General features: G+C 38.9%; 1 long non-coding RNA gene across 1 annotated transcript; it reads left to right on the forward strand.

Moving 5' to 3' along the window:
- Positions 1-622: 622 nt before the first annotated feature.
- On the forward strand, positions 623-25,681 carry LOC126913479 (uncharacterized). Its single transcript, XR_007708858.1, has 3 exons — positions 623-670; positions 2,571-2,710; positions 24,822-25,681. It is a non-coding gene; the product is annotated as an uncharacterized LOC126913479 (long non-coding RNA).
- The last annotated feature ends 1,928 nt before the right edge of the window (positions 25,682-27,609 follow it).

A 27,609-nucleotide genomic window follows, 5' to 3' on the forward strand; every position in this document is an offset into this window, starting at 1 on the left:
CCAGAGAAGGAGAGTCCACAACCCTCCTGAGCAGCCTGTTCCAGTGTTCTGGAATCTCTATTCACCCTTCAATCTCTATTCACCCTTCTACAAAAACCATGTGTTTAGCTTTTAATCTGTGAAGTTATAGTGTTCCAAATATTCTGATAAAACTTTCCATGGAATTTGACTGAGTTCCCCAGTTACCAAGAAAAGAGGTATGTTAGCACCTTTTGGCAAAACAAACAAACAAACAAACAAACAAAAAACCTTCCTTCTCTAATAATAGAGCTTATTTGTGGTATAAATCATATTTAAGACTGTGCAGTATCAAATTTGTGCCTGTCCTGGTTTCAGTTAGGACAGAGTTAATTTTCCTCCTAGTAGCTGGTAGGGTGCTATGTTTTGGATTAGGATGAGAAGAGCGCTGATAACATGCTGATGTTTTAATTGTTGCAGAGCAGTGCTTACACCAAGCCAAGGACTTTTCAGCTTCTCGCTCTGTCCTGCCCGTGAGCAGGCTAGGGGTGCAGCAGGAGCTGGGAGGGGACAGACCCAGGACAGCTGACCCAAACTGGCCAAAGGGGTATTCCATACCATCTGACGTCATGCTGAACAATATATAGGGGTGGCTAGCCGGGGTGGGGGGGGCCGGCTGCTCGGGGATAGGCTGGGCATCGGTCAGCGTGTGGTGAGCAATTGCATTGTGCATCACTTATTTTGTACACATTATTATTATTAATACTGTTATTATTATTATTATTATTATTGTTATTATTATTTTCCTGTCTTAATAAACTGTCTTTATCTCAACTCACAGGCTTCACTTTCCTGTTTCTCTCCCCCATCCCAGAGAGGGAGGGGGGAGGGTGAGCGAACAGCTGTGTGGTGTTTAGCTGCCAGCTGGGCTAAACCACAACAGTGCCTTATTTTCAAGTGGACAAATACAATTCATTTAAGCTTCAAAGATCAGGTGTACAATGTATTACAGGGACTGACTTACGTTAATAGGAGAGAGCTGGTTTATCCTGGACGAGCAGATGGCCATGAACTTCTAAAAGTATATATGTGTACATTCCATTGCCAGCAGTAAAACAGTCTGATTCAGATTAGTGGTTTGTTTCTGCTTTTAATAACTCTGTAGCTTTCCATTAGGCTTCTCTTTAAATAGTCTTAGTTTCTTAGTTTTGTTCTCACAGTAAGTGCAAATACTGTTATAAGCTGGTTTATAGTCCTGCTCCCTTCCGTTCTCTGCTCCCCATTTTTATGGTTTTAGGGTTTTGTTAGAGGTTTAACTTAAAGGTTTAATTTATGATTAATTGTAGGCACATACATTCTATATGAACTAGAACAATGAATGGTCTATGATATGATGACCAGAATAATTCCTTAACTTTTTCAATAATTCATAGCAAACTAATAATCAGCAGTTCTTACACATATAACAAATATCATTGGCTCAAAAAACAAACAAGCAAACAAACAAAAAAAATCATATTATTTTGTCATCTTCTTAAAGTTTAGAAAATTCAGGATAAGCCCAGAGATATTACAGTACGTCTGTGGGGAAAAAAAGTCACACATACACACAACATAAAGAAAGAAATAAGATTTTACTACAAGTTCATGTGCTTGGTAACCTTTGACTCCCCACCTCCCTTTTTTATCACAGCAATAATTAGTTTCAGCTTATATCATTCATAGATGAAGGACAGCTTTCAAAACAAAAACTGCTGTACCTGTGACCTGTTAAAGGAACCTGTTTGTGTATGTTATGACAGTGTCAGAGATTTTTGGGGGTGTTTTTAGTGCAGTAATTATTTAACAAGCACATAGTCTAAGCAATTTAAGAAAAGAGATTAGGTTATTAAAATTTTACTAGAGATAGTTATATTTTCTATCTGAATAGACTTTCAAAAATACCAATTTATGTAATATTATGATAAAGTACTTACTTTTCAGTCGAACAATAAAAAGTATAGAAGATTCAGATGTTCTTATCTGACTATTTCAACTATTAAGAACAATAATTTCAATATTCCAATTGAAATATATGTTTATTTTTCTTGTCTTTGTTCATATTAAAAAAAAAATACACAACTAAGCGTCTGGGATCCCACATGTTTAATTTATTTCTTTTTTTTTTTTTTTTAAAGAACTCTGATATTTTTTTTTTTAAACATCATTTATCTTTCATGGAGTCATCCTTTTGAATATGTTTTATATACAAGCAGAAACAAGTAGAATTCTAGAAGTAATAGAATGTCTTGCAAAATGAAACAAAAATAGTTCTTACTCCTTAGTAGGCTTGGCAGACTACAGCTTGTTTTATTTGAAAATAGGATTAAATCAATTACATGTGACATGCTGCTAATATCACAGGCAATGGTGACCTTTCTTTAAACAAAAATATTTCTCATTCTTGTCAACCTTCATTTGGTATATTTAACTTATTCCCTGTCAGGATATGAATGGCCACTTCCAGTGGTTTCAGCTGGGAAACAGAAGAGTAGAAACAGATATTGTGGTCACAGCAAGTAGAATTCAGATGTAAAGAAGATAAGAAATGCCTCTTGTGTGTTCACTTAAAGGGTAGCCGTCAGGAATTAGAAAACTTCCTGCTACCAGTTGGAGCCTGAGCAAGGAACAGCTGGGGCTGGAGCAAAAACATGAAGGACAAAACATGAAGAACAAGAACGTTACTGGGAGTAATCATCAAGGATCCACAAAGGTAAGTAATACTTTGTCAACTTGATAATTTGCCATGATGGCTGGCTTGGTAGATGAGGGGAAAGCAGTGGATATTGTCTACCTAGATCTCAGTAGTGCTTTTGACAACATCTCCAATAACATCCATATAGAGAAACTGATGAAGTATGAGCTGGACAAGCAGGTAGTGAAAACTGGCTGATCAGCTGAGCTCAGTGTTGTAATAAGTGGCTTGAAGTCTAACTGGAGGCCAGAACCTCAGGTGTACCCCAGAGATCAATACTGGCATAAGTGCTGTTTAACACCTCCATTAATGATCCAGATGATGGGGTAGAGCATACCATTAGCAAGTTTGTTGATGATACCAAACTGGCAGGAGTAGCTGATATGCCAGATGGTCATGCAGCCATCCAGAAGGATTTTGACAGGCTGACACAAACCTCATGATATTCAACAAAAGAAAATGCAAAGCCCTGTGCCTGGTGAAGAATAAAGGAAATTGCCTATGCTGAGTGCTATACTAACATCTTATTTTCATTTTCTTTGATAACAAACCATTACTGTACAGAACAAGAGCAGCATCTTGATGTAGTTTGCTCTGCTCTTCAAAAACCCTTGGAGGGTGTGTGTGGGGTGTCTAAGAGATAAAAGGTCACAGTGCAATAAGCAGTAACTAACTTTTCTAGGGTATTTACCACAGGTTAGAAAGCAGAGATGAGAAATATGCAGAGATAGCAAAATCCCATCTAGTGGGCATACTGGGAATATTGTTTGCTTCCCAAAACTGATTTTGTGCTTAGTAAAAAGTAAAAGGATGGCAGAACAGAGGGGAAACAGGGTTGTACTAAGCAATATAAAAATTGCCACATCAGTTTAGAATGTGATGATGGTATGGCTGTGATATTTTGGGAATCTCAATTTACAAGAGTTGAAAACTCTCCAATCATTTTGCAGTACTGTGGTCACATTTTAGGATCTCTTTGCTTTGATTAAGGATGCACAAGAGCTTTAGGTGTGGTTTATTTGCCAGATTTTAATCTCCCAACATATAATCTTGCAACTTGATGACTTGCTTTTAATAGAAAAAAACAATTAGTACAAAAATGTATTTCGATTTATGACTGTGAGCACTACAAATACAAATGATGCCTGTAAATCCATGGGGCCTGATGGGATTCATCTCTGAGGGTACTCAAAGAGCTGACTGAGTGGTCAAGGGACCTCTCTCAATTATTTTCAATGGCTTTGGGAATCTGAAGAGGTTCCTGTTCACTAGAAGCTGGCAAATGTGGTCCCAATTTTCAAGAAAGGCAAGAAAGAAGATTCTGGCAGTTACAGGCCTGCCACTCTCACTTCAGTGCCTGGTAAAAATATTGAGAAGATTATGCTGGGAGTTATTGAAAAACACCTAAAAGACAACACAGACATTGGTAACAGCCAACATGGGTTCACAAGGGGAAGGTTGCATTTAAAAAGCTTAATTTCCTTTTGTGACAAGATCACCCATCTACTTGACCAAAGGAAGCTGGCTGATGTAATCTTTCATAGAATCATAGAATATCCCGAGTTGGAAGGGACCCATAAGGATTATCAAGTCCAAATCCTTCTGCATTTCAGTAAAGCATTCAATACTGTCTCACAGTATCCTTCTGGACAAAATGACCAGAAAACAGTTAGATAAAAACATAATAATATGGGTGAACAATTGGCTGTTGGGTTGGGCCCAGAGCATTCTTGTAAATGGGGTTCCATCAGGATGATGACCTGTCACTAGTGGGATTCCCCAGGGCTCCATTTTAGGACCAGTCCTCTTCAATATTTTCATGAACGATTTGGATGTATGACTTAAAGATTTTTTGAACAAGTTTGTGGATGATACCAAATTGTGTGGAGTTGTATTGACTTGGTGAGGCCTTGCAGAGAGATCTAGGCAAACTGGAGAACTGAGCAGTCACTAACAATATGAAGTTTAAAAGAGCAAGTCACAGAATCACAAAATCGCAGAAGGGATGAGGTTGGAAGGGACCTCTGAAGATCATCTAGTACAGCCCCCCTACTGAGCAAGGTCACCTAGAGAATGTTGCACAGGATGGCATCCAGGAGGGTTTTAAATATCTCCAGAGAAGGAGACTCCACATCCTCTCTGAGCAATCTGTCCCTGTGCTCTGTCACCCTCACAGTAAAGTATCCTCTCATATTCATCCGGAATTTCCTGTGCTTTAGTTTGTGCCCATTGCCACTCATCCTGTTGCTGGGCACAACTGAAAAGAGACCAGCTCCATCCTCTTGACACCTTCCCCTCAGATATTTATAAACATTGATGAGGTATCCCCTTAGTATTCTCTTTTCCAGGCTAAACAGGCCCAGTTCTCTCAGCGTCTTCTCTTACAACAGGTGCTCCAGTCCTCTTATCGTCTTCGTAGCCCTCCTCTGGATTCGTTCCAGTAGTTCTGTGTCCCTCTTGTACTGGGGAGCCTGGAACTGGACACAATACTCCAGGTGTAGCTTCACCAGTGCTGAGTAGGGGGGGAGGATCATCTCCCTTGAACTGCTGGCAACAGTCTTCCAAATGCACCCCAGGATACTGTTGGCCTTCCTGGCCACAAGAGCACATTGCTGACTCCTGGTCAGCCTGCTGTCCACCACGACTCCCAGGTCCCTCTCTACAGAGCTGTATTCCAGCAGGTCAGCCCCCAGCCTGTACTGGTGCTTGGGGTTATTCCTCCCTAGGTGCAGGACCCTGCACTTGCCCTTGTTGAACTTCATGAGGTTCGTCTTGGCCCAACCCTCCAGCTGTCAAGGTCCCTCTGAATGGCAGCACAGCCCTCTGGGGTATCAGCCATTCCTCCGAGCTTTTGCTCTGTCAGCACACTTGCTGAGGGTGCACTCCATTCCATCATCCAGGTTGCTGATGAATAAGTTAAACATTGGACCCAGTACTGACTCCTGGGGGACACTGCTCACAATGGGCCTCCACACCACTAAGCACAACCCACTGAGCTTTGTTAACCAGCCACTTATCAATCCACCTCACTGTCCACTCATCTAAGGCTGCACATCCTGAGATTGTCTGTGAGGATGTTATGGGAGACAGTGTCAAAAGCCTTGCTGAAGTCAAGGTAGACCTCATCATAGAAAGCTATCAAATTGGTTAGCATGATTTTCCCCCAGTGAATCCGTGCTGATTATTCCTGATCACCTTCTTATCTTTCACATGCTTGGAGATGACCTCCAGAATGAACTGTTCCATCACCTTTCCAGGGATGGAGGTGAGGCTGAATGGCATGTAGTTGTCTGGGTCCTCCTTCTTGCCCTTTTTGATGACTGATGTGACATTGGCTTTCTTCCAGTCCTCAGGCAACCTCTCCTGTTCTCCACGACCTTTCAAAGATGATGGAGAGTGGCCTAGCAATAACATTGGACAGCTCCCTAAGCACCCGTGGGTATATTCTATCAGGGCCCATAGATTTGTGGATATCAAGTCTGCTTAGATGATGTCTGACCTGATCCTCTTTGACCAAGGGAAATTCTTCCTTTCTCCTGACTCCCTCTCTTGTCTCCAGGGTCTGAGATTCCTGAGGGCTGATCTCAGCAGTAAAGACTGAAGCAAAAAAGTCATTCAGGCATTCTGCCTTCTCTGTATTCTTTGTCACCAGGGCACCCGCCCCATCCAGCAGTGGGTCAACATTTTTCCCAGTCTTCCTTTTTCTACTGATGTATTTGAAGAAGCCCTTCTTGTTGCCATTGACATTCCTTGCTAGATCCAATTCCAAATGGGCCTTGACCTTCCTTGTCGCATCCCTGCATACTCTGGCAGTGTTCCTATATTCCTCCCAAGTGGCCTGTCCATTTTTCCACATGCTGTAAACTTTCTTCTTCTGTCTGAGCTTTGCCAGGATGTTCCTGCTCATCCATGCAAGTCTCCTGCACCCTTTGCTTGTCTTCTTACTTATACGGATGCACTGATCTTGAGCTTGGAGGAAGTGATACTTGAATATTGACCAGCTGTCTTGGATCCCCCTTTCTTCCAGGGCCCTAACGCATGGGTTTCTTCCAAGTAGATCCCTGAAGAGGCCAAAGCTTGCTCTCCTGAAGTCTAGGGTCGCAATCCTACTTTTTGCCCTGCTTCCTCCTCTCAAGATACTGAACTCCACCATAACACGGTCACTGCAGCCAAGGCTGCCTCTGACCCTCACATCTCCAACTAGTCCTTTCTCATTTGTTAATACAAGGTCTAGCAGCACACCTTTCCTTGTCGGCTTCTCCACCACCTGTGTCAAAAAGTTGTCATCAATGCACTGCAGGAACCTCCTGGACATTTGGTGCCTAGCTGTGTGGTCTTCCCAGCAGATATCAGGGTGGTTGAAGTTCCCCATGAGAACCAGGGCTTGTGACTGAGAGGCTACTTTGAGCTGTCTGAAGAAGGCTCCATCTACCTCCTCTTCCTGATCAGGTGGCCTGTAGCAAACACCCACAGTAGTGTCAGCCATGGTAGCCTGCCCTTTAATCCTTACCCGTAAGCTCTCAACTCTCTCTACATCCACCCCTAGGCAGAGCTCCACACATTCCATTTGCTCGCTCTTATAAGAGCAACTCCACCACCTTGCCTTCCTGGCCAGTCTTTTCTAAAAAGCACGTAGCATTCCATGACAACATTCCAGTCATGTGAGCTATCCCACCACGTTCCTGTGATTGCAATAAGAACATTGCCTTGCAACTGCACGCAGATCTCTAGTTCTTCCTGTTTGTTTCCTATACTACATACATTAGTATACAAGCACTTCAGGAAGCTGAAATGCTTATTTCTCATGCTGCGTGTGTACGTATAGAAACACCTCAGATGTCTTTCATTCAACTCAGCCCCTAAGGGGCAGACTGAAGGGCCTCGCTAGCATGCAGTTCCTCAAAAATTGACATAGCTTATCACTGGTGGGCATGGTTTTGTCCCTTTCCCCCTTCAAATCTAGTTTAAAGCCCTGTCAATCAGCCCTGATAACTCCTGGGCAAAAATCCTTTTCCCGCTCAGAGAAAGTTTGCTCCCTATCAGGAGTCAGTAGGCCCAGTGTCATGTAGGCCTTCCATGATCAAGAAATCTGAAACTGTGTCAGTGGCACCAGCCTTGGAGCCACGTATTGATCAACTGGGTTCACCTGTTCTTTTCAATATTGATCCCCACTACTGGAAGGATGGAGGAAAACACTACCTGTGCACCTGATCCTTCAACCAATTGCCCTAAAGCCCTAAAATCCCTTTTGATAGCTCTTTGGTTTCTCTTTGCCACCTCATCACTACCAACTTGAACAAGCAATAAAGGGTAATAGTCAGAGGGATGTAAGTGTTGGATTCTGCACCTGGGAAGGGACAACCCTGGCTATATGTACAGTCTGGGGGATGAGAAGCTGGAGATCAGCGCAGCAGAAAGGGAGCTGGGTGTTTTGGTTGACATCAAGCTGAACACAAACCAGCAGCGTGCCTTGGCAGCCAGGAGGGCCAACCATATCCTGGGGTGCATCAAGCACAGCATTGCTAGCCAGTTGAGGAAAGTGATTGTTCTGCTCTACTCTGCACTGATGCAACCTCACCCTGAGTACTGTGTGCAGTTTTGGGTGCCACGGTATAAGAAATATATAAAACTGCAAGAGAGTGTCCAAAGGAGGGTTACAAAGACGGTGAAGGGTCTGGAGGGCAAGATGTGTGAGGAGCGGCTGAAGTCACTTGGTTGATCAGCCTGGAGAAGACTGAGGGAGAGAAGACTGAGAAAACAGAGGAGAGACCTCATCAGAGTCTACAGCTTCCTCATGAGGGGGAGCGAAGGGCAGGCACTGATCCCTTCTCTCTGGTGATCAGCTATAAGAGTCGGAGATAATACTCTTTGGAATCAAGGTTTCAGTAGGTTCTCTGAAGTTAAAGAACAAACAAACAAGGTATGGGATGAAAAGGCCAGGATTTCTGGGGGAAAAAAAAGAAAAAAAAAAAAGGAAAGAAACCTGTAACAATGCTAAGATAACTACCAAGTGAAGACATCACACTGATTTAGACTGTAGGCAACACTACTACTAATAATAAATAAATCAACCCGGGAATCCCTGTTATTTGTGAACAATAATAAAGACTCAAGTAAAGATATAGACACACACAAAAAAAAGAAACTACGGCATGGGTTTAGGCTGCCTTGACTAAGGGAGAGGAATTATTGAACAATTTCACTATGAACCAATAAAGCAAAATTTTGGATACAGGCTTGCTAACTTTTTAGTAGACCAAGCCAAGAATGATGACAAAAATAGTCTGTAGGTAGACAGAACTTTTACAAATCAGAAAGGAACAAGAATTCACAGAAAATGTACAAGGGCAGGGCCAATTAAAAATATTAGGACAATCCAGTGGAGAGCTTTCAAGTCTCTGCACTAATGCTCACAGTATGGAGAATAAACTCAAGGATATGGAAGCTGTATACATTAGAAAAGGTATTATTTAATTGGCTGTAATTCACAGCTTACGAATACTATTATAGCAAAGAAAAAAATAACTAAAAAATTAGAGGCAAGAAGTATATAGTCTGAGTTCCAGAGTGTAGCAGGAAATGTCTTTAAACAATCTGTTCAAAACAGTAAATGAGAGAAAGAAATGTTAGTCTGGATGTACAATATATGCAGACAAATCCAACGCATGTAACTTGGGGTTTGCGGGGAACAGACTTATTAAAACAACACAAACTAATGTTATTTGATGGTTTGCTGAGAGCAAAACATAGCTGAACTGTATTCACTGCAAATACTTAAGATACATCAGAAACATACCTAGATGATCAAGAAGGTCCCTTGGATACATACAAAGAAGTTTAAGAAAGTAATGACAGCAGATAATCTGTGTGCTAGTGATTATGAAATGATCTCAGGAATGAGAGGTGGGAGGAGAAAAAAGTACAACCATTGAAAAGTTGTTGGAATAGACTTAGCTAGGAGGCAAACATAAAAACACTGTTCTTCTTCCTCATTTCATGTTTTTGGATGTCAAACAGATAAAACTATATGCTTCCTACTATTTTGTTTCTCTGAAAACCAATAAGTAATACAATAAAATCTTCTTCAATAAACAGAATATTGATTCTCAAATGAATATTTCAGAATAATGTATTGGAAGACTGAATTATCAATGTAGTATCCAACTCGAAGTAAAAAAAAATGAATAAATAAAGTATTAGTAAGCAGACATGGTCACCCGGGATATGGAGAAGGCTGAGGTACTTACTGACTATTTTGCCTCAGTCTTCACTGACAAGAGCTCCATCCAAATGGTCCAGGCCCCAAAAGGCAAAGGCAGGGACTGGAAGAATGATGAACTGCCCAGTGTAGGAGAAGATTAGGTTCAAGACCATCTTAGGAACCTGAAGGTGAACAATTGCATAGGACCAGATGAGATGCATCGGCGGGTCCTGAGGGAACTGGCAGATATAGTTGGTAAGCCACTATCCATCATATTTGAGACGTTGTGGCAGTCTGGTGAAGATCCCACTGACTGGAAGAGGGGAAACATAACCTCCATTTTTAGAAAGGGAAAAAAGGAAGACGTGGGGACTATAGGACTGTCAGTCTCACCTCTGTGCCTAGCGAGATCATGGAGCAGATCTTCCTAGAAACTATGCAGAGGCACATTGGAAATAAGGAGGTGATTGGTGACATCCAACAAGGCTTCACCAAGGGCAGATCATGCCTGACAAATCTGGTGGCCTTTTATGATGGGGTTACAGCATTGTTGGATGGGGGAAGAGCAACTGACTTCATCTACCTGGACTTGTGCAAAGTGTTCCTCATGATATCCTTGTCTCTAAATTGGAGAGCCATGGATTTGATGGATGGACCACTCAGTGCATAAGGAATTAGCTGTACGGTTGCACTCAAAGTGTTGCACTCAACGGCTTGATGGCTAGGTGGAGATTAGTAACGAGTGGTGTTCCTTAGGGGTCAATATTGGGACCGTCACTATTTAACATCTTTGTTGGTGACATAGTGAAATTGAGTGTGCTGTCAGCAAGTTTGTTGATGACACTGTCCTGGTTTTGGCTAGGATAGAGTTAATTTTCCTCCTAGTAGCTGGTATGGTGCTGTGGTTTGGATTTAGGATGAAAATAATGCTGACAACACACCGATGTTTTAGTTGTTGTAGGGCAGTGCTTACACTAATGCAGGGAATTTTCATCTTGTCATACCGTCCTGACAGTGAGGAGACTGTGGGTGCACAAGGAGCTGGGATGGGACAGAACCAGGACAGCTGACCCAAACTGGCCAAAGGGATATTCCATACCATATGTAGTCATAGTGAACAATTAATATGGGGTGGCTGGCCAGGGTGGGGGGGGTATCATTGCTCAGGAATGGGATGGGCATCAGTCAGTGGGTGGTGAGCAATTGCACTGCTTTATACACACGTGTTTTATGCACATTATTATCATTATTATTATCATTACTTTTTTTTTTCTTTCTTTTCTGTCCTATTAAACTGTCTTTATCTCAACCCACAAGCTTTTACATGCTTTCCCACCGGGGGTGGGGGTGGGCGTGGGGGGTGGGGGGAGGGTGAGCGAATGGTTGTGTGATGCTTAGCTGCTGACCGGGTTAAACCACAACAGACACCAAGCTGCGTGGTGTGATGGCATGCTGGAAGGAAGGAATGCCATCCAGAGGGACCTGGACTGGTTTGAGAATTGGACCTGTGAGAACCTCATAAAGTTCAGCAAGGCCAAGTGCAAGGCCCTGAATCTGGGCTGGGGCAATCACAAGCACAAGTACAGGCTGGGTGATGAGTGGATTGAGAACAGCCCTGAAGAGAAGAACCTGGGGGTGCTGGTAGACAAGAAGATAAACATAAGCTAGCAATGTGCTCTTGCAGCCCAGAAAGCCAACTGTACCCTGGGCTGCATCCAAAGAAGTGTGGCCAGCAAGGCAAGGGAGGTGATTCTCCTCTCTACTCTGCTCTCGTGAGACCCCACCTGGAGTACTGAGTTCAGCTCTGGGGTCCCCAGCACAAGAAGGACATGGACCTATTTGAATGATTCCAGAGGAGGGCCAGCCTAGAGAAGAGAAGGCTCCAGTGAGACCTTATAGCAGCATTCCAATACCTAAAGGGAGCCTACAGGAAAGCTGGGGAGGGACTCTTTGTCAGGAAGGACAAGGAGTAATGTCTTTAAACTAAAAAAAGGTAGATTTAGATTAGATATTAGGAAGAAATTCTTCACTCAGAGGGTGGTGAGGCACTGGAACAGGTTGCCCAGAGAAGCTGTGGATGCCTTGTCCCTGGAAGTGTTCAAGACCAGGCTGGATTGGGATTTGGGCAACCTAGTCTAGTGGAAGGTGTTCCTGCTCATGGCAGGGTTGTTGGAACTAGATGATCTGTAAGGTCCCTTACAACACAAACCATTCTATGATTCTATGAAATGTTGCAAAAAATATAATAGAATTTGGATAATTTATCTCTTACAAGTAAAACAACTGAAAATGCTTGATGAGAGTGACAAAGACAAACAAAAATAAAACACCTGTAGAAGTGACAAAAGTAATCCCAAAGGAACAGTAACAGCATAAGTATCTGGACAAATAGGAGGAATAGAAAAAGATCTCATTCCATTACTTCCCTCTACACACCTCCCAATCCCTTACTGCTCCCCCCCTGCCCCCCCACTGGAATACTGTTTATGCTCTTGAATTTATCTCTTATCATACCATCATACCATAAAAGATAAAAACTATTATTGCAGAGAATATAAGCCTTTACTTGTTTAAAATCTAATATCCTGGAAAAGGTCTAGAGAATAGCACCAAGGATGGTGGAAGTTCTGTAAAGTGCAGTATTTGATGAGGCTAGAGTTCTTCAGCCTGGAAAGACTTGTGGGGGTTTGTCAGTCTATAGAATCAAGAGAATGTTGTCAGGATGATAATGGACAAATAGTTCACTGTCTCTTGCAGTACAAGAAGTAAGGAACATCAAAAGAAGCCAAATTCAAACCAAATGGATGCAACAGTGCATACAACAGTGAACCTGTAGAATTCTCTGCCAAAAGCCATTTTGGGTATAAAGAGATTATACAGGATCAAGAGGAGATTGTACCCTATTTGCAATTATTAAATAACCAAATGAGCTCAAGAAACACCTTTCATGGAAAATAACTGATGGATGAAAGAGTATGTCAGAGAAAGCATCATACCTGCTTGTCATACTCTTACTAGACATCTCTGATGACATCCACTGATCAGAGAATAAAAGGCTAGATAGAATCTTAATTTGAACTATTACTGCCATTCTTATACTCCTTTCTACAGGAAATTGTTGGTTTGGTTTGGATCTGGCATATATTCATACAACATGTATGTACATATGCACATCAAGAACAGAAGAAAACTGAAAGAGATATATATGGCTTCAGTAACCAGTTTAGTAAAAAAATAATAACAACAAAAAAAGAAAAAAATATATAAATAATCAGAAGTCATGTTTCGCTTGGAGTGGCTGTGGCCAAGGATAAATACAGGAAAAATGTAAGTCATTCCTCATGTGAAATCTGTAAAATAAGTAATTCAAAACTCTGCAACGTTTGAAACAAATATCTTGACTAATAAGTGTGATATAATAAACATTGCAGAATTTGCCAAATCAAATGATAGAGAATTTTAATTTTATTTCCAGGTTAGTATAACTGACTGAAGTGTAAAGCAAGCCATTAACAGTTTATTTTACCTATCCCTTTACATTGGAGAAAGATTACACAAGATGTAGAACAATGGAAAAATAGATTGAATATAATTTTCTAGTGTATCTCTCTAGCTATGTCAAGACTGTGTTTTACATCATTGCAAATGGAGATATTATTTATAAGCAGAACCACCAAAATCAATAGAAAATTTACAACAGAGTTTGCATACGGACCAGCCACAACAGACCCCTTTCCTGATACAGATACTAAAAATATGTTTCTAAACAACAGTGTTTTAAAGAACAGAAAGATAAGCACTTGCTATCAAATTCAAGCTTTGATCACTAGCTGCTCTTTCATCATAAAATGGGATGGATATATTTATATTTATATCTGTATTTATATTTATATCTATATCTATATCTATATTTATATATATTTTTTTCTGTAGATTTCATGAATGAGCATTTCTATTTGGACCTTGAGACATGTGGCCCCTTTTAAACCTAGTATCATACATACCAAGTTATAAACATTCAAAGCTAAGGGCTTATAATAAAAGTTCTATACACACCACTTAATGTTGCTACACAAATCTGTTTGGTTTATAACTGAAGAAAAACTCGATCAAAGGAAAGCTGTCAAGCTGCTGAACCGTGTCTCACCAGCATTGAAACTACAGTCACGGCAGATTACACTAATATGCTTATTCACAGCATAATATAATGGCATCAAGGCACAGTTAATCTGACTCAAAATAGATATTAATTTTAAATCCTTGAGAGTGTGGAATGAAGATCATTTTGCAGTACATAGTTGACACAAAACAAGTAATTCTTCATATAACGAATATGTGAAGCTTTCTGGGCCAGAACTGCTGCCTGTGGAGAGGAGCCCATGGTGTAGCAGGAGGTCTGGTGGGAGCTGCTGTACATGGGGTCCTGTGCTGGACTAGTCCACTCTTGAAGGATGGACCCCATAGTACAGACCCATATTGGAGCAGTTCCTGAAGATCTGCAGCCTGTAGGAAGCCAATGTAGGATCAATTCAGGAAGGATGGCATCCTGTGGGAGGGACCCCACACTGGAGCAGGGGAAGACAGTGAGGACAAAGGATTGGTATAGATGAAGGGCTATGGATCAACCGTAACCCCCATTCCCTGTTCCCTCACAATACTTGGGAGAAGGATGTAGAAGAAGGTGGCTGTGGAGGAAGGTGTTTTTAGTTTGCTTTTAGGTTCTCACTGCTTGTCTGTTAGCAACTGTGAAATACATTAATCTCCCTATGCTGAGTCTGTTTTGCCTATGACAGTAATTAGTGAGTGTTCACCCTACCCTTCTCTAAACCCTTGAGCACTTTTTCATTGTGTTTTCTCACCTTCTTCCTTTGAGAAGGAGGAGTGAGAGTGTTTAGCTAGCCATTAGTGTGAAACCAACACACTGCTCTTCTAGATGTATGACAAATTAGCTAAACTCTGCTTGAGTCCATGTTCAAGCACAATTTTCTGTCCTGGAATCTCTTTCAGAGAATGGCAAAAAACGTCAGGAGGGTTCATATCCTATGTCCTTCACTCCAGCAAACTTTGTAACATCCATAAGAGCTTTGGCTAAGTACAGAATGCTAGGGCTGACCCAGAAATGTCTGCAGAAAGAAGAGAAAACAGTGAAATATCTGTGAAGCTTTCAAAGTCCAAAGTAGACATTGGGACAGAATATAGACTACTAAAAATACCCATATCTCTCTTGCAATTCTTGCTTACATTAAATTGTGCATTGTCATAGTAATCAAATACTTGAAAATACTACTGAACATGAAGACAGGTATATACTGTGATATGTACAAATGCATGGAATTGACATACTTGTCTGAAACTTGGCTGAAAGTCAAATTCTAATTCTGTTATGGAAATCTCCATTCAAAAAAGCAACAAGGGTGAAATGTAAGATTGAGATCTGACGTAATTCATCATGTCTAAAATAATTCTATTCTAAATATTCTATGATATACATAGGGAATGAATATTTATTCCCCACAGTACCTGAAGGGATGAGCATGTGTACACTCATATCCTTTGCTTTCCATACAGGAAAGATGAATCATATTTGTTCCTGTCTTTGGCTTTGGGAATTTGTAGCCTCTAAGTATACCAAACATCTTACATTTGTAACATGCTTATGGAGACTCTCTGAGAAGAGCACTAGTATAGAAAGTCTTTTTTTTGCTTGTGCCCTTAATTTCTTTATTCACAAAAGAAGATCAAATTAATACCAACAGCTGATTTTTCCAGGCACCTTCTAGCACCACTCAGACCAAACTTCCAAATCAGAAACTGTACAAAGACATTTCAAAATACACGTCTGTCTTTTGAAGACAACACCCAAATCTAAGAGACGTCCTTGGCTGAAGTCAAAACTCAATCCACCTCACCCAATCTGCTTGTTAACAAAACTTCTGCTATTAGCTATGAAATATAACTCCAAAATACAGTCAGATCTGTGTTTTTTATGGTTATCTTTGAAATACCCGAATGTCCACTACCCCAGCCTGGATAAGTCAACCTGAGTTTGGACGAATTTACCAAACACATGCTTCCTTAACATAGTGCTAACCTTCATGTCATACATCAGTTCCCTTGGTTAAATTAACTATTACTGTGCATGAAATGAAAGTTCCACATCTAAAATTTACCTTTATCAGACTCTTAAAGAGAGAGGAAGGAGCCCTGTGTTTAATAGTTTCTAAAGTAATAACTGCTACTCTAGCAATCCGAGATTATGGAAACACATGCTGCAGTATAGGAAAAATCATCATAGCAAACCACATACCCACAAAAACATCATTTCCACTTCCTCTCACTGGACAATTGCAGAGTCTTTTTTCACCCCTCATTCTCAGAACTGACTATCTTTCTCAGTACAGGTTTGCAGAAGTAAACCCTTTTGACAGAGGAAACAATGTCTCAAACTTTCTTTGAAAGACTGTGTTCAACCACAAAGAGCTAACACTGCAGCATGTGATTTTCCCTGTCTATTCTAGGAAGTCAGTCAGATGTTCAGCATTCAAATTCAGAATTCCAGAATTTTGAAGATTCTAGTTAAAAGCCTACAGAACTGTCTGCACACTTGATTTACTTAAAAAGGAGGATACTTTAAGGCAAAGCTATGAGAAATTGAGGCCTGTTTTTCCATAGGTTTTCCTTTTCATTATTCATTCTTGTAAGTTTATATGTATATAAAGCTACAAATTCATATTTTGCATGAACAGCCAGTTTCTAGGAAGTTGATTTGATAATATTAATGCCAAAATATTTTAGGAAATCATTTTCAAAAGCTTGCTGGATTGAAATATTCCCCACATCAGACATACATCTAATAAAGTGGTGCTTGCTTTTCTTTGTAATCTATATGCATCAATGCAATGTTTATGCTATTTCAACCGGACATCATACATTTCTTATTGTCTGTCTCCACTCACTAACATCAACAATCTGCTTAGCTTTGTTGTCAGTGCTTTTGACAGCTATGATTTCTCTTACAAATTCAAGCTTACTCTTGAAATGTTCCCACAAGGGCCTCCTAAATGAACAAAGATTTGAATTGAATGAAAAAAACAAAACAAACAAACAAACAAAAAAACAATCAAAACAATCTCCAAAATCTGAGATCTGTTGTTTCCTTTCAACTACTGGGTCAAGCTGGGATGCCTGTTTATCTCATATAGATCCCATAGGAGGCTGGGCTAAGACAGTTCTCATGTACAGTACTGTAAACTTGAAACATTCCATTAAATTAAGAGCTAATTTCCTTCTTTCTTTCTTTTCCTTTTCCTTTTCCTTTTCCTTTTCCTTTTCCTTTTCCTTTTCCTTTTCCTTTTCCTTTTCCTTTTCCTTTTCCTTTTCCTTTCCCTTTCCCTTTCCCTTTCCCTTTCCCTTTCCCTTTCCCTTTCCCTTTCCCTTTCCCTTTCCCTTTCCCTTTCCCTTTTCCTTTTTTCCTTTTCCTTTTCCTTTTCCTTTTCCTTTTTTCCTTTTCCTTTTCCTTTTCCTTTTCCTTTTCCTTTTCCTTTTCCTTTTCCTTTTCCTTTTCCTTTTCCTTTTCCTTTTCCTTTTCCTTTTTCCCTTTTCCTTTTCCTTTTCCTTTTCCTTTTCCTTTTCCTTTTCCTTTTCCTTTTCCTTTTCCTTTTCCTTTTCCTTTTCCTTTTCCTTTTCCTTTTCCTTTTCCTTTTCCTTTTCTTTTTTCTTTTTCTTTTTCTTTCTTTTTTTTCTTTTTTTCCTTTTTTTTTTTTAACCTCTTTATATCTGTTACCCCACTGAAAAGGCATAAAGAAAATAGAAAATGCTTTTAGAAATAATAGAGTACTCTCCTAGAAAAAAAAAAAAAAGTCAGAATATCTGTATGCCAGCTATGGCCACAGGAAGAGAAAGAATGGAATCCTAAGCAGACTGTTCGAGTTTATTTTTAACCTTTGGATTGCATCTAGGCACTGGAACCAGATTCTAAATTACAGAATTTCTGAGATAGTCACTAAGTATCATTGGGCCAATGGCCTGGGCTGATTTTCAAATGGAATATAATTTGAGCTAAAGGATCAGGGTCAGCAAATTTATACTGGTTTATACCACTACAACACATGTATTTATTCATATTAATTTTGCTACCCCCACTTTTTCCCATGTTAAGTCCACATATTTTTCAGTGAAAGCACATTATCATAATGGTTGTGAAAAGTTTCTTCCTCTGAGGTTTTACTGAAAGCTTACCACTACACATGTGCTTATCCAGACTGAGCAATGTTAAAGATGAAATGGGTATTCAGGCTTGGGTTCCTCTTATTTAGCTTTTTCCAATCAAATGGTCATAAATACCATTACAATCAGAACATAGCATTTCCAATCCAGAGCCTCATTTTACTGTTATGATTTTTAAGGTTATTTAGATTTAGCTACATACTTTTCCCCCAGTTACCACATCATCAGCAAGGCACCACTCAGATCTCTTCAGAATTCACCCTCTCCACCTCACTACAATCTGTTATTGACAACATAATGAATCACAAACACCCTTAGTAAGTCTTTCAGCATTTTCTCATGAAAAATAGCCTGAAACAAAAGAGTTCCATCATTTGATATTTCTACAATAGCAACAAAACTGTTGCTTTGTGTGTGTGTCTGTAACTACTCACCTTGAAGAAGAAACACACAGAGCATGTGACACATACAGGAATCTTAGATGAATGTGTCTGCATCCCAGATCCCAGACACAGGAACATTTGTTCCTCTCCTCTTGGTGTGTTAGTAAGGCATACCTCCCCTTTAGGTAAAAATGTTAAGACAGAAAGTGCTGTGACTACTTACACAATTATTTATTGAGATATAATATACTACAGAGCATCTCTACATCAAACTGTCTGAAAGAATAGGTAGGGAATCCTTTAAAAGATATAGATAACTTCAAGCAACATCCACTGTACATCAGTAGAATGGTATTTTGTTAAAGTAGCAGTAACTTATATTTTTGACTAAAAAGAATCACCCTTCAACACTACTACCTTAAGTAGCAATATAGGGAATGTGAGTTTTCATAGGATTAAATGTTTAAGTTATTAAGCCCTTGACCAACAGCACTTCTGTACTATTTGAAAGTTATTAAAACGTTCACTTTCTTAGTGTAATCAAGTGTCATTCATAACCATCTGAAAATCCCTTGCCTTGCCTTGCCTTGCCTTGCCTTCCCTTCCCTTCCCTCCCCTCCCCGCCCCTCCCCTCCTCTTCCCTCCCCTCCCTTCCCTTCCCCTCCTCTCCCCAGCAGAGTTATGGGATAGATTATGGGATAGCAGAGTACCTCCTGTCTTGAGAAGAAAAGCAAAGAGCACAGACTACAACTAGACTGTTTTTCTTTCCATTCTGTCTTTCTATCTGTCTCCTCATTACTGAAGCTATTCATAACTTACACAGATTTTTATGCCTTGATTTGTTGGCCTTCGGGAGATTTTTTATTTATGATGGCTGGCAGTTGCTTATGCCAATGTCAGAAAGGTATCATTCGTCACTTGGTGTTTCTTTTTCAGCTACACTAAGGCAGGGGTGTTGGAACTAGATGATCTGTAAGGTCCCTTCCAGCTCAACCCATTCTATGACTTTATGATTGTGTCATTTCAGAGAACGTACTTAGTGTTAAAAATTACTCCAAAGAAAGAGGTATTACAAATGTAATAATTCAAGTGGGAGTTAGGTATATCTTTTTCTTTGAGTGAAAAACTATATACAGTTGTATACCTTATAATAAATAGTTCATTAATTTCATTTAAAAGGCCTCAGTGTCCTAGAGGGAACTATTTCTAGATTTAAAAGCCTTGGGCATGACAGACATCATAGCATTACCTTTAACTAGTGTGCAAGGTATGTTACATACCCTTTGTATTTGCACTGGTTTTCCTCTCACTCCCCTCACTTTGAATCCCTGTTATTCAATACTGGACTTCTATGCCTTGTATCTGGAATGATAGCTGCTAAGCTGACCCCCGGAATGCAAAGCTTCATAGACAGATGAACTCACATTTGTGTCAAGTGAACATCTGCTTTTTACAAGACTGAAAATTAAACTAGAGGAAATGACATTTTCCCCTTCAAGTGTTAATACACATTTCATTAGTCATTTTTGCTTCCATGTGAACAATTTCCTCTCTACTTTTTCTAAAATGGAGAGAGGAAGGTTAAAAACAATGCTCACAAGAGTGTCAGGAACATAAGACTAGCTTTTCTCTTGCCATCAGTAAATGTTTCTTGTATAAATACCAGTGATGTGCTATCATAGCCCCATTTCCTCTTAGGTGTCTTGCTGCTTTAAGGTCACTGAATTGTGATTCTGGTATCTATGCATTTCAGATTTTTACAACATGAAAAACTCACAAGATAAGTTTTCAGTGCCAATGTGGTAGAAATCTTTGGCTACTGAGAATGGCTTCCCAAGATGTAGCACAACGTTCTTCTCAGTAGTGAATCAATAGTGGCCAAGTAATCTCCTGATGACTGAGCACTGCAGTTTAATAGCTGAGTCAAGTGGTCACCACTCAGTCCCCTGTGGACAGCTAATGAAGTACAAAACAAGATAGGTCTATTCGTAATCCAACCATTACTGTACTAAGAAAACTCTGATAATAAAAGTATCTCAACACAGTCATATATACATTCTTTCTAATATTGCATAGCTTCTCAGTTCAGATATTTTTCCACAGAAACATGCCTAAAATTAGATATGTCCATAAGTCTAGCAGTCTTTCATATTATCTGGCAATTGTCTGCAACAAAAGATACATTTATGTGTTTCCTAGAATCTGGGATGAAATGAATAATTTACTATAATGCCAAACTATTCCAACATTAAAATCCCAAATATTAGCATTTCTGAATATTATCCATTTCTGAATAGATGTAAGATTGCTTTTTTGCTTCCATTCAGGCAAGAAGGAACAGCATATGAGAAGCCAACAACATTTTGTCACACAATTTTTTCTTTGCCTTTTGCTCAGTTTTCTGGAGAGTTTAAAAGAGAAAACAAGAAAATCTAAAGAATATAACCAACAAATTAAAGCTGTTGGACTAGCTGGATTATATTATAGTCCCAGAAATCTAAACATTTTGATTTGGAGGTGGAAGAAGGAATTCAAGATGAAAAAATCAGGGTCAGTTAGAAATAGACGAAGCTATTGTGTATTGCAGAAGGAGGGAAAGAATTTTGTTTGGATATCTCGTGATTCATTCTTAGTTTCTGTTTGTATCTTTTATAGTTAAGTTTAAAACAACATTTTTGTATAACACGCCAAAGGTATTTCAAATGGCACCAAGAGATATATATGAAAATTGAAGTTGGAGACTTTTTGCTTGCCATGTACTTAAAATATATTTCACAATTAGAGCAGTAAGTGTCACTACATTGCTATGCATGATGTAATATCAGATGGGAAAATGAAATCACATAAAATGTTTCTTATTTTGAAGAAAATTAGTAAAATAGCAGCTTTAATAAATACCATTGAAAGAAATTGGAAACTATTTATGGAGGGATACTAAGAATTTTCTCCCTTTGAGTTCTTTGGATTGATTAAATTCTGCTTACAAAATAAATAAATAAATAAATAAGCATGTCATCCAACCAAATTAGAATAATATTAAACTGGCTTGCTCATATGTGTATTATGAAATGGCAAAGAACCTTACAGTATTTTTGTGTATTGTAAGAGAGCTGTATTATCTAGTCTGTTTATTTTAAAATCTGTGAAGAAGACCATTTTTATCCAGGAATTAGAATTCAAAGTCGTATTGCAACAGACCTTCCCATGGATGCAGAGTGCAAGACCAAACCTTTCAGCATAACTGCAAGAAGCTGGACCAGAATAAGAAAGCTGCTCATTGATCTCAGGAGTACTAAGGACCCTGTCAACTGTCTTAAAAGCATGTTGGCCTCTAGGAGAAACATCTTTTCTCCAAACATCAGATAGATAAGATATTCAGTTACGTTGGGTGAATGGACCTTTTAGTTTGTCTGTCATGATAGGCCTTGGCATTCTGACATCAACAACAAAGCACAAAACAAGACAGAAAGTCTATAGTGGACAGATGGAGTTCCAAAGAGAGTTACATGTCACAGTATCACAAATAAATACATGATTCTAGAGAGGTTTTACATAAATAATGAAAATGTGTACCACCTTCAGATAGATTATGGCAATCTAGATGCATGGCAGTCCCTGTTGTCAGCCTGACTCTTGCAAAAGTTGGGAAAAAATGCTTGTTTCAAATTTACTTCCAGTTGCCTACTGTATTCCAGCTGTCTGCTTTGTAACACTTTTTATTTTATGAGAATATGATCTATTATCACTGTTGCATAAACACTTTTTGATATTCAGTAATATATTTTTAGAATTATGAACAATATTTTATATATATCAGATGGTGTATAGATACATTACAGGTACTGTAAAAGCGATTTCTGGTCCCTGGGTGAAAGAGAAAAAGTAATAAGGATTTACCACCCATTAAGTCAGCTTTCTTTCTAGAACATGGTGACAATTCCAAAATACAGGTTCCTTAACACTGAAAGTTGCATATATAGGAATTCAGCAGACTCTAGTGATCTATTGCATTCTATGAGAGTACAGGATTTCACTTAACATATTGTTGCAGAAAAAAATCCTGAAGAAAGATATTTGAAATCCTGTGCAACAGCTTTATGTCACAATATGAATAGTAACAATTAAAAAAATCTCTACACATACAGCTGAACTTCTGCCCTTCCTACATCTTCATATAGTGCCAAATAAAGGTTTATGGTAGAAAAGATTCTGATTTTCCTGTTGCTCACCTGGCTGTAGGAAAGTCCTGCAATATTTTAACATATTAACAAACCTGATGTCTTTATTTTCTGTGTATGAGTTTTTTAGTTACTGTATTCAGTACAAGTGTAGCACTAAGACATTTGTCCTTAGGTCAAAGATAAGAGATGGGATGCTTTTTGCTTGTATTTGATTCAAGATGTCACTCTTTTGCTTGAATATGGACTATTTGAAAAGTCTATTAATTTGATTTATGCCACTTTTGGTCCAATACAGACAGAAAAAGGCAATTAAATGTACAGTGCTACCCTCATTTCTAATCTATTAAGTGAGTGCAAAATTCTGAGTCACTAGCTTCAGGAAGAGCCACAGGAAAAATAAAATTAAAAACATTCAGTCATCTCATGGAACAAATGAAATATTTCCTGTAATGACTTGACAATCCATGACAAACCCTTTATGAACCAAAGAATCCACTTATCTGTGGAATGGCAGCTTAAAACCTTTAAAGTAACTCAATTTTGGAAACAGATTCTGGCTGAGTGGAATTGAATGTTGAAACATGCATCAATAAATAGGCTTTCTGGAGCAGAAAAAATTTACTTCTCTTGAATCAAACAAGGGTGTGGACAGAACATCCGGCTGTTTTTGTTGTTGTTCCTGTGTTTGTGTGTGTGCATATGTACTCTAGGATATTTTCTTGAAATATGAAGTAGGATCTCAGACTGCTGCAAACTTTCAGGATTCAATGAACTGCCAGAAACTGGTAATCAAGAAAATCTGCTGTACTCTTCTAGCACGTTTCAACAAAATAAATAATAATGACAAAAAAAAATCAACACAATCAATCAATCTTGAGAAAGACAATGAATTTATCCAGCAGGCAAAGGAGATAATATAATCACATTATTTGTCACATTCATGGATAAAGCTTTAGATTGCTTAACTGCAGTAGTCCAGGACTGATTAAGCTGATTAAACCAATGTTTGCTTCTTCTCATATTGCAAAACAGGTAACAACTGTTGACAGTGCAGTTTTTCTTTTCAGAACTCCCTGCAACTCTTCAGCTGCAAAATAGATAGAAAGATTAGAGCAGACTAGATAGAAAGCAACTTTGCAGAAGAGAACCTGGGAGTTCTAATAGTGTGCAAAAGTCAGAAGTGTGCTCTTGTGAAGAAGGCCAAATACATGGTTGGTTACTTTAAAAGTGCACAGCTACTGGGATACAGCAATAACTTCAAAGGAAGTTGATTCTTCTTCTTTATTCAGCTTTTGTGAGACCATGTTTTGGGTTTTCCAGTGCAGGAAGACACTGCAAATCACAGAATCACCTAGGTTGGAAGAGACCTCCAAGATCATCTAGTCCAACCTCTGACCTAACACTAACAAGTCCTCCACTAAACTATATCACTAAGGGCTACATCTAAACGTCTTTTAAAGACCTCCAGGGATGGCGACTCAACCACTTCCCTGGTCAGCCCATTCCAATGCCTAACAACCCTTTCAGTAAAGAAGTTCTTCCTAATATCCAACCTAAACCTCCCCTGGCGCAACTTTAGCCCATTCCCCCTCGTCCTGTCACCAGGCACGTGGGAGAATAGACCAACCCCCACCTCGCTACAGCCTCCTTTAAGGTGCCTATAGAGAGCGATGAGGTCTCCCCTGAGCCTCCTCTTCTCCAGGCTGAGCAATCCCAGTTCCCTCAGCCGCTCCTCATAAGACTTGTTCTCCAGACCCCTCAACAGCTTCGTTGCCCTTCTCTGGACTCGCTCGAGCACCTCGATGTCCTTCTTGTAGCGAGGGGCCCAAAACTGAACACAGTACTCGAGGTGCGGCCTCACCAGAGATGAGTACAGGGGGACAATCACTTCCCTAGCCCTGCTGGCCACATTGTTTCTTATGCAAGCCAGGATGCTGTTGGCCTTCTTGGCCACAAATCTTTCAAACAAACTTTCTAATAAGCACTAATATTCTGAAGAGAAATAATCTGACATCAGGTTTTACTGCTAAGCTCTAGAAAAAAAGATGTCAACAAACAAACACTCATTTACAGATGACTATTTTCTTTTAATTGATGCCAAAAATTTGTATAATAAATCTGTGTTTTGAATTCACCAGACTGAGCGCTGAATGCTGGAGTTACCCTTCATTGTACTGCACTGATGAGGTAGTAGTTTCAATTGCTTCACATCAAGAGGGTAGTAAAAGCTTTCAAGAGGATACTGATGCATCAGCTGGAGAGAAACATGACCTTAAAAGTGATTACATTCCCAGTAATTTCTCTAAAGAGAAAAGAGAACATATATATATATGTATATGCATATATATACGTATTTGAAGATGGAAGGAAGCAACCACAGTCAAGTGAAGAAAGTCTGACTTCACGACAGAAAACTGTAAAAAGAATGACTAAAAGCAATCAATTTCTAATGATGTAACATTTTTATGCCACTGTGTTGTCCGTTATGTAGTGACAATTTCTGAAGTATCACTTCCTCAAATAAAGTATACTGAGGTCCTTTTTAGATTCCTGTTACTGTTTAATGTGTTGTAGACTATCCAAAAGCATCTCATCCTATTCTATGGTATTTTAATTGGTGGTATTATACATTTTAAGTATTAAAAAGAAAATTCTCAGAAGTTTACAGAAATAAAGTAACATTTTGTTATTTGAGACCACTTAAAGCCTTTATATATAAAGTATAAGGGAAGGAATCTTTACTTCTTGTTTCTAAGTTACACCTTTCAAACACACTAAAGAAGTACAATGTATCATGACAAACAAAAGGTCTCCTTAGGAACAAACAGAACAGATTGTGTAGTTCTGGTTCCAGATTTCCATTCTCTTCATTCCTAACTCCTAGTCATTCTGCAAGTAGTATAATTCATAATTCATTCAAGCAGTGGTGAAGCAATATGAACTGAATGTGTTTTGAGTGCTTCTGTGTGTTTCAGTTGATCTAAACTAGGGAAAGACTTGGCAACAATAAATAAAAGAAAAACTTAGAAAGAATAAATCAATTAAAAGAAAATGAGATCTCTACATTTTGTTTATTTATTTATTTATTTTAAATAACATTACAACAAGAATCTTATTCCTCCAGCTTCCTAACTGTATGTATAGTGAAATCTTACCATTTTAAGTTTTTCTAAAGCAACCTGTTACTTCCTTTTACACATCAAGGCACAGCATGGTTTCTGCACTGAGAAACAAATTACATTTTCTTTGCATGGACAAAATCACAACATAATTTTTATTATTATTACTATAATTATTTTTGGAAGTGTTCAGAGTACAGGAGAGGATAAGAAAGATTAAATAGTCATTCTTCTGCCATTCAAGTACAAGTACTAAGTAGCCTGTAAGACACAAATTCATGCAACAGAAATAGAGATAAATAAACTACATAGTAACAGTAATATAAACTGGACGTCTTCTACAAGAGGAAAAGAATAGTCATTTCTATTGATTAGTCATTAGATTATTAACTTAATAAAGTGCAGACATCTCTGAATTGCGTTAAGTACGAAGATGTAAGAAAAATGGATTTACAGTTCATGTACTGGAATAAGCTTTGAAGATACTGATTCAACGTCTTCTGTCAGCCTTCTTGCAGAAGAAGATAGACTTCCTCAGAAGGTAATCAGAGAATTTCAGTTTCTCTCTCAAAAATTGGTATGTTTATTTATTTATTTATTTTTGCTGTCTGTGATGCTTGTTTAGTAATTCTGCAAACATATGGTGAAGTCAGTAAGTTTTCTCACTGAATCATTTTTCAAGTCTGTACTAGATCACTAAATTCTCCAAAGAAGACTGTTTCATCTTCATACTGACAGTTTCTTCTTCAACATGACTGTTTCTTATACTCATGTAGTACCTTGCACTTTAAATGAAGAAGCACACATTTGTCATTAATACAGAAACACCTGAAAATAACTGGTTGTTGATATCAGTCTCTTTAACATGCCGTTTGAATCTGAAGCATCCCAGAAAGCTTCCAAAGTATCTCTTAACATCAGTGGCAGTTGAGAAAATCATTTTAAATTACCAGGATCTGCTAAATTTTTGACAACCACACAAATCTAAAAATACTACTTTCAATCTTCTGTAATGAAGGTAAGCATTAAGAGGCTCTACATTAGAAAAGAATAGCCATCTTCTGACCACCCTGAGAGGCTGCAAAACAGTCACCCTTTGTTGTGGCATGTGAAAAGTTTAAAATGTATGTAACATGCATTTAACTATCTATGTAGAGCTTTATTATAGTTTAAAATGTATGTTTTATGTCACTGATAGATTAGAGGACAGTATGATTTTTATGGATTTATTTATATATATATATATTTTTTTTTTTTCAAAGAGCTCACTTAAATTGTCTAATTATTATGAAATCTGAAGCTTCCAGAGGCATGTGAGACAAGAGAGATGTCTTGGAGCCATGAGCCTTAAGCTCAAACAGAAAGGTCTCAGCAAGGAGGAGGAAGTGGATAACCAAGTCACAGAAGGAATGGAAAGCACTTCTTTGGGGACTGGAAGTGATTCTAAAGTCTGTTTTAAAGAAAATTCCTACCTCCAGGGACACAGGGGACAGGGACTTTTGTAGACTCCTTGTAGACCATTTTACCTTATTCACATTTACTTTATTTAAAATTCCAGCTTTTTTTTTCAAATTCACCAGACACATTGACCTCAAGGAACCATCCAACTGGGAACGCTAGAATGTTTCTGCACTTCACTGGAATTTTACTTTTTCTGGCAAGCTCAGGATAGGTGTCAGCTGGTCAGCTTTGCCAAAATTTCTCACTATCATTTCCTCCCTACACATAGAAACCTTTTCTATTAGGACCACGTGAATACCAGCTCTAACTGTTCCTATAGTCTCATTTTATATTTCTGAGCCTCAGT

Source organism: Cygnus atratus, chromosome 1, assembly GCF_013377495.2.
Source record: "Cygnus atratus isolate AKBS03 ecotype Queensland, Australia chromosome 1, CAtr_DNAZoo_HiC_assembly, whole genome shotgun sequence".
NCBI classification, from domain to species: Eukaryota; Metazoa; Chordata; class Aves; order Anseriformes; family Anatidae; genus Cygnus; species Cygnus atratus.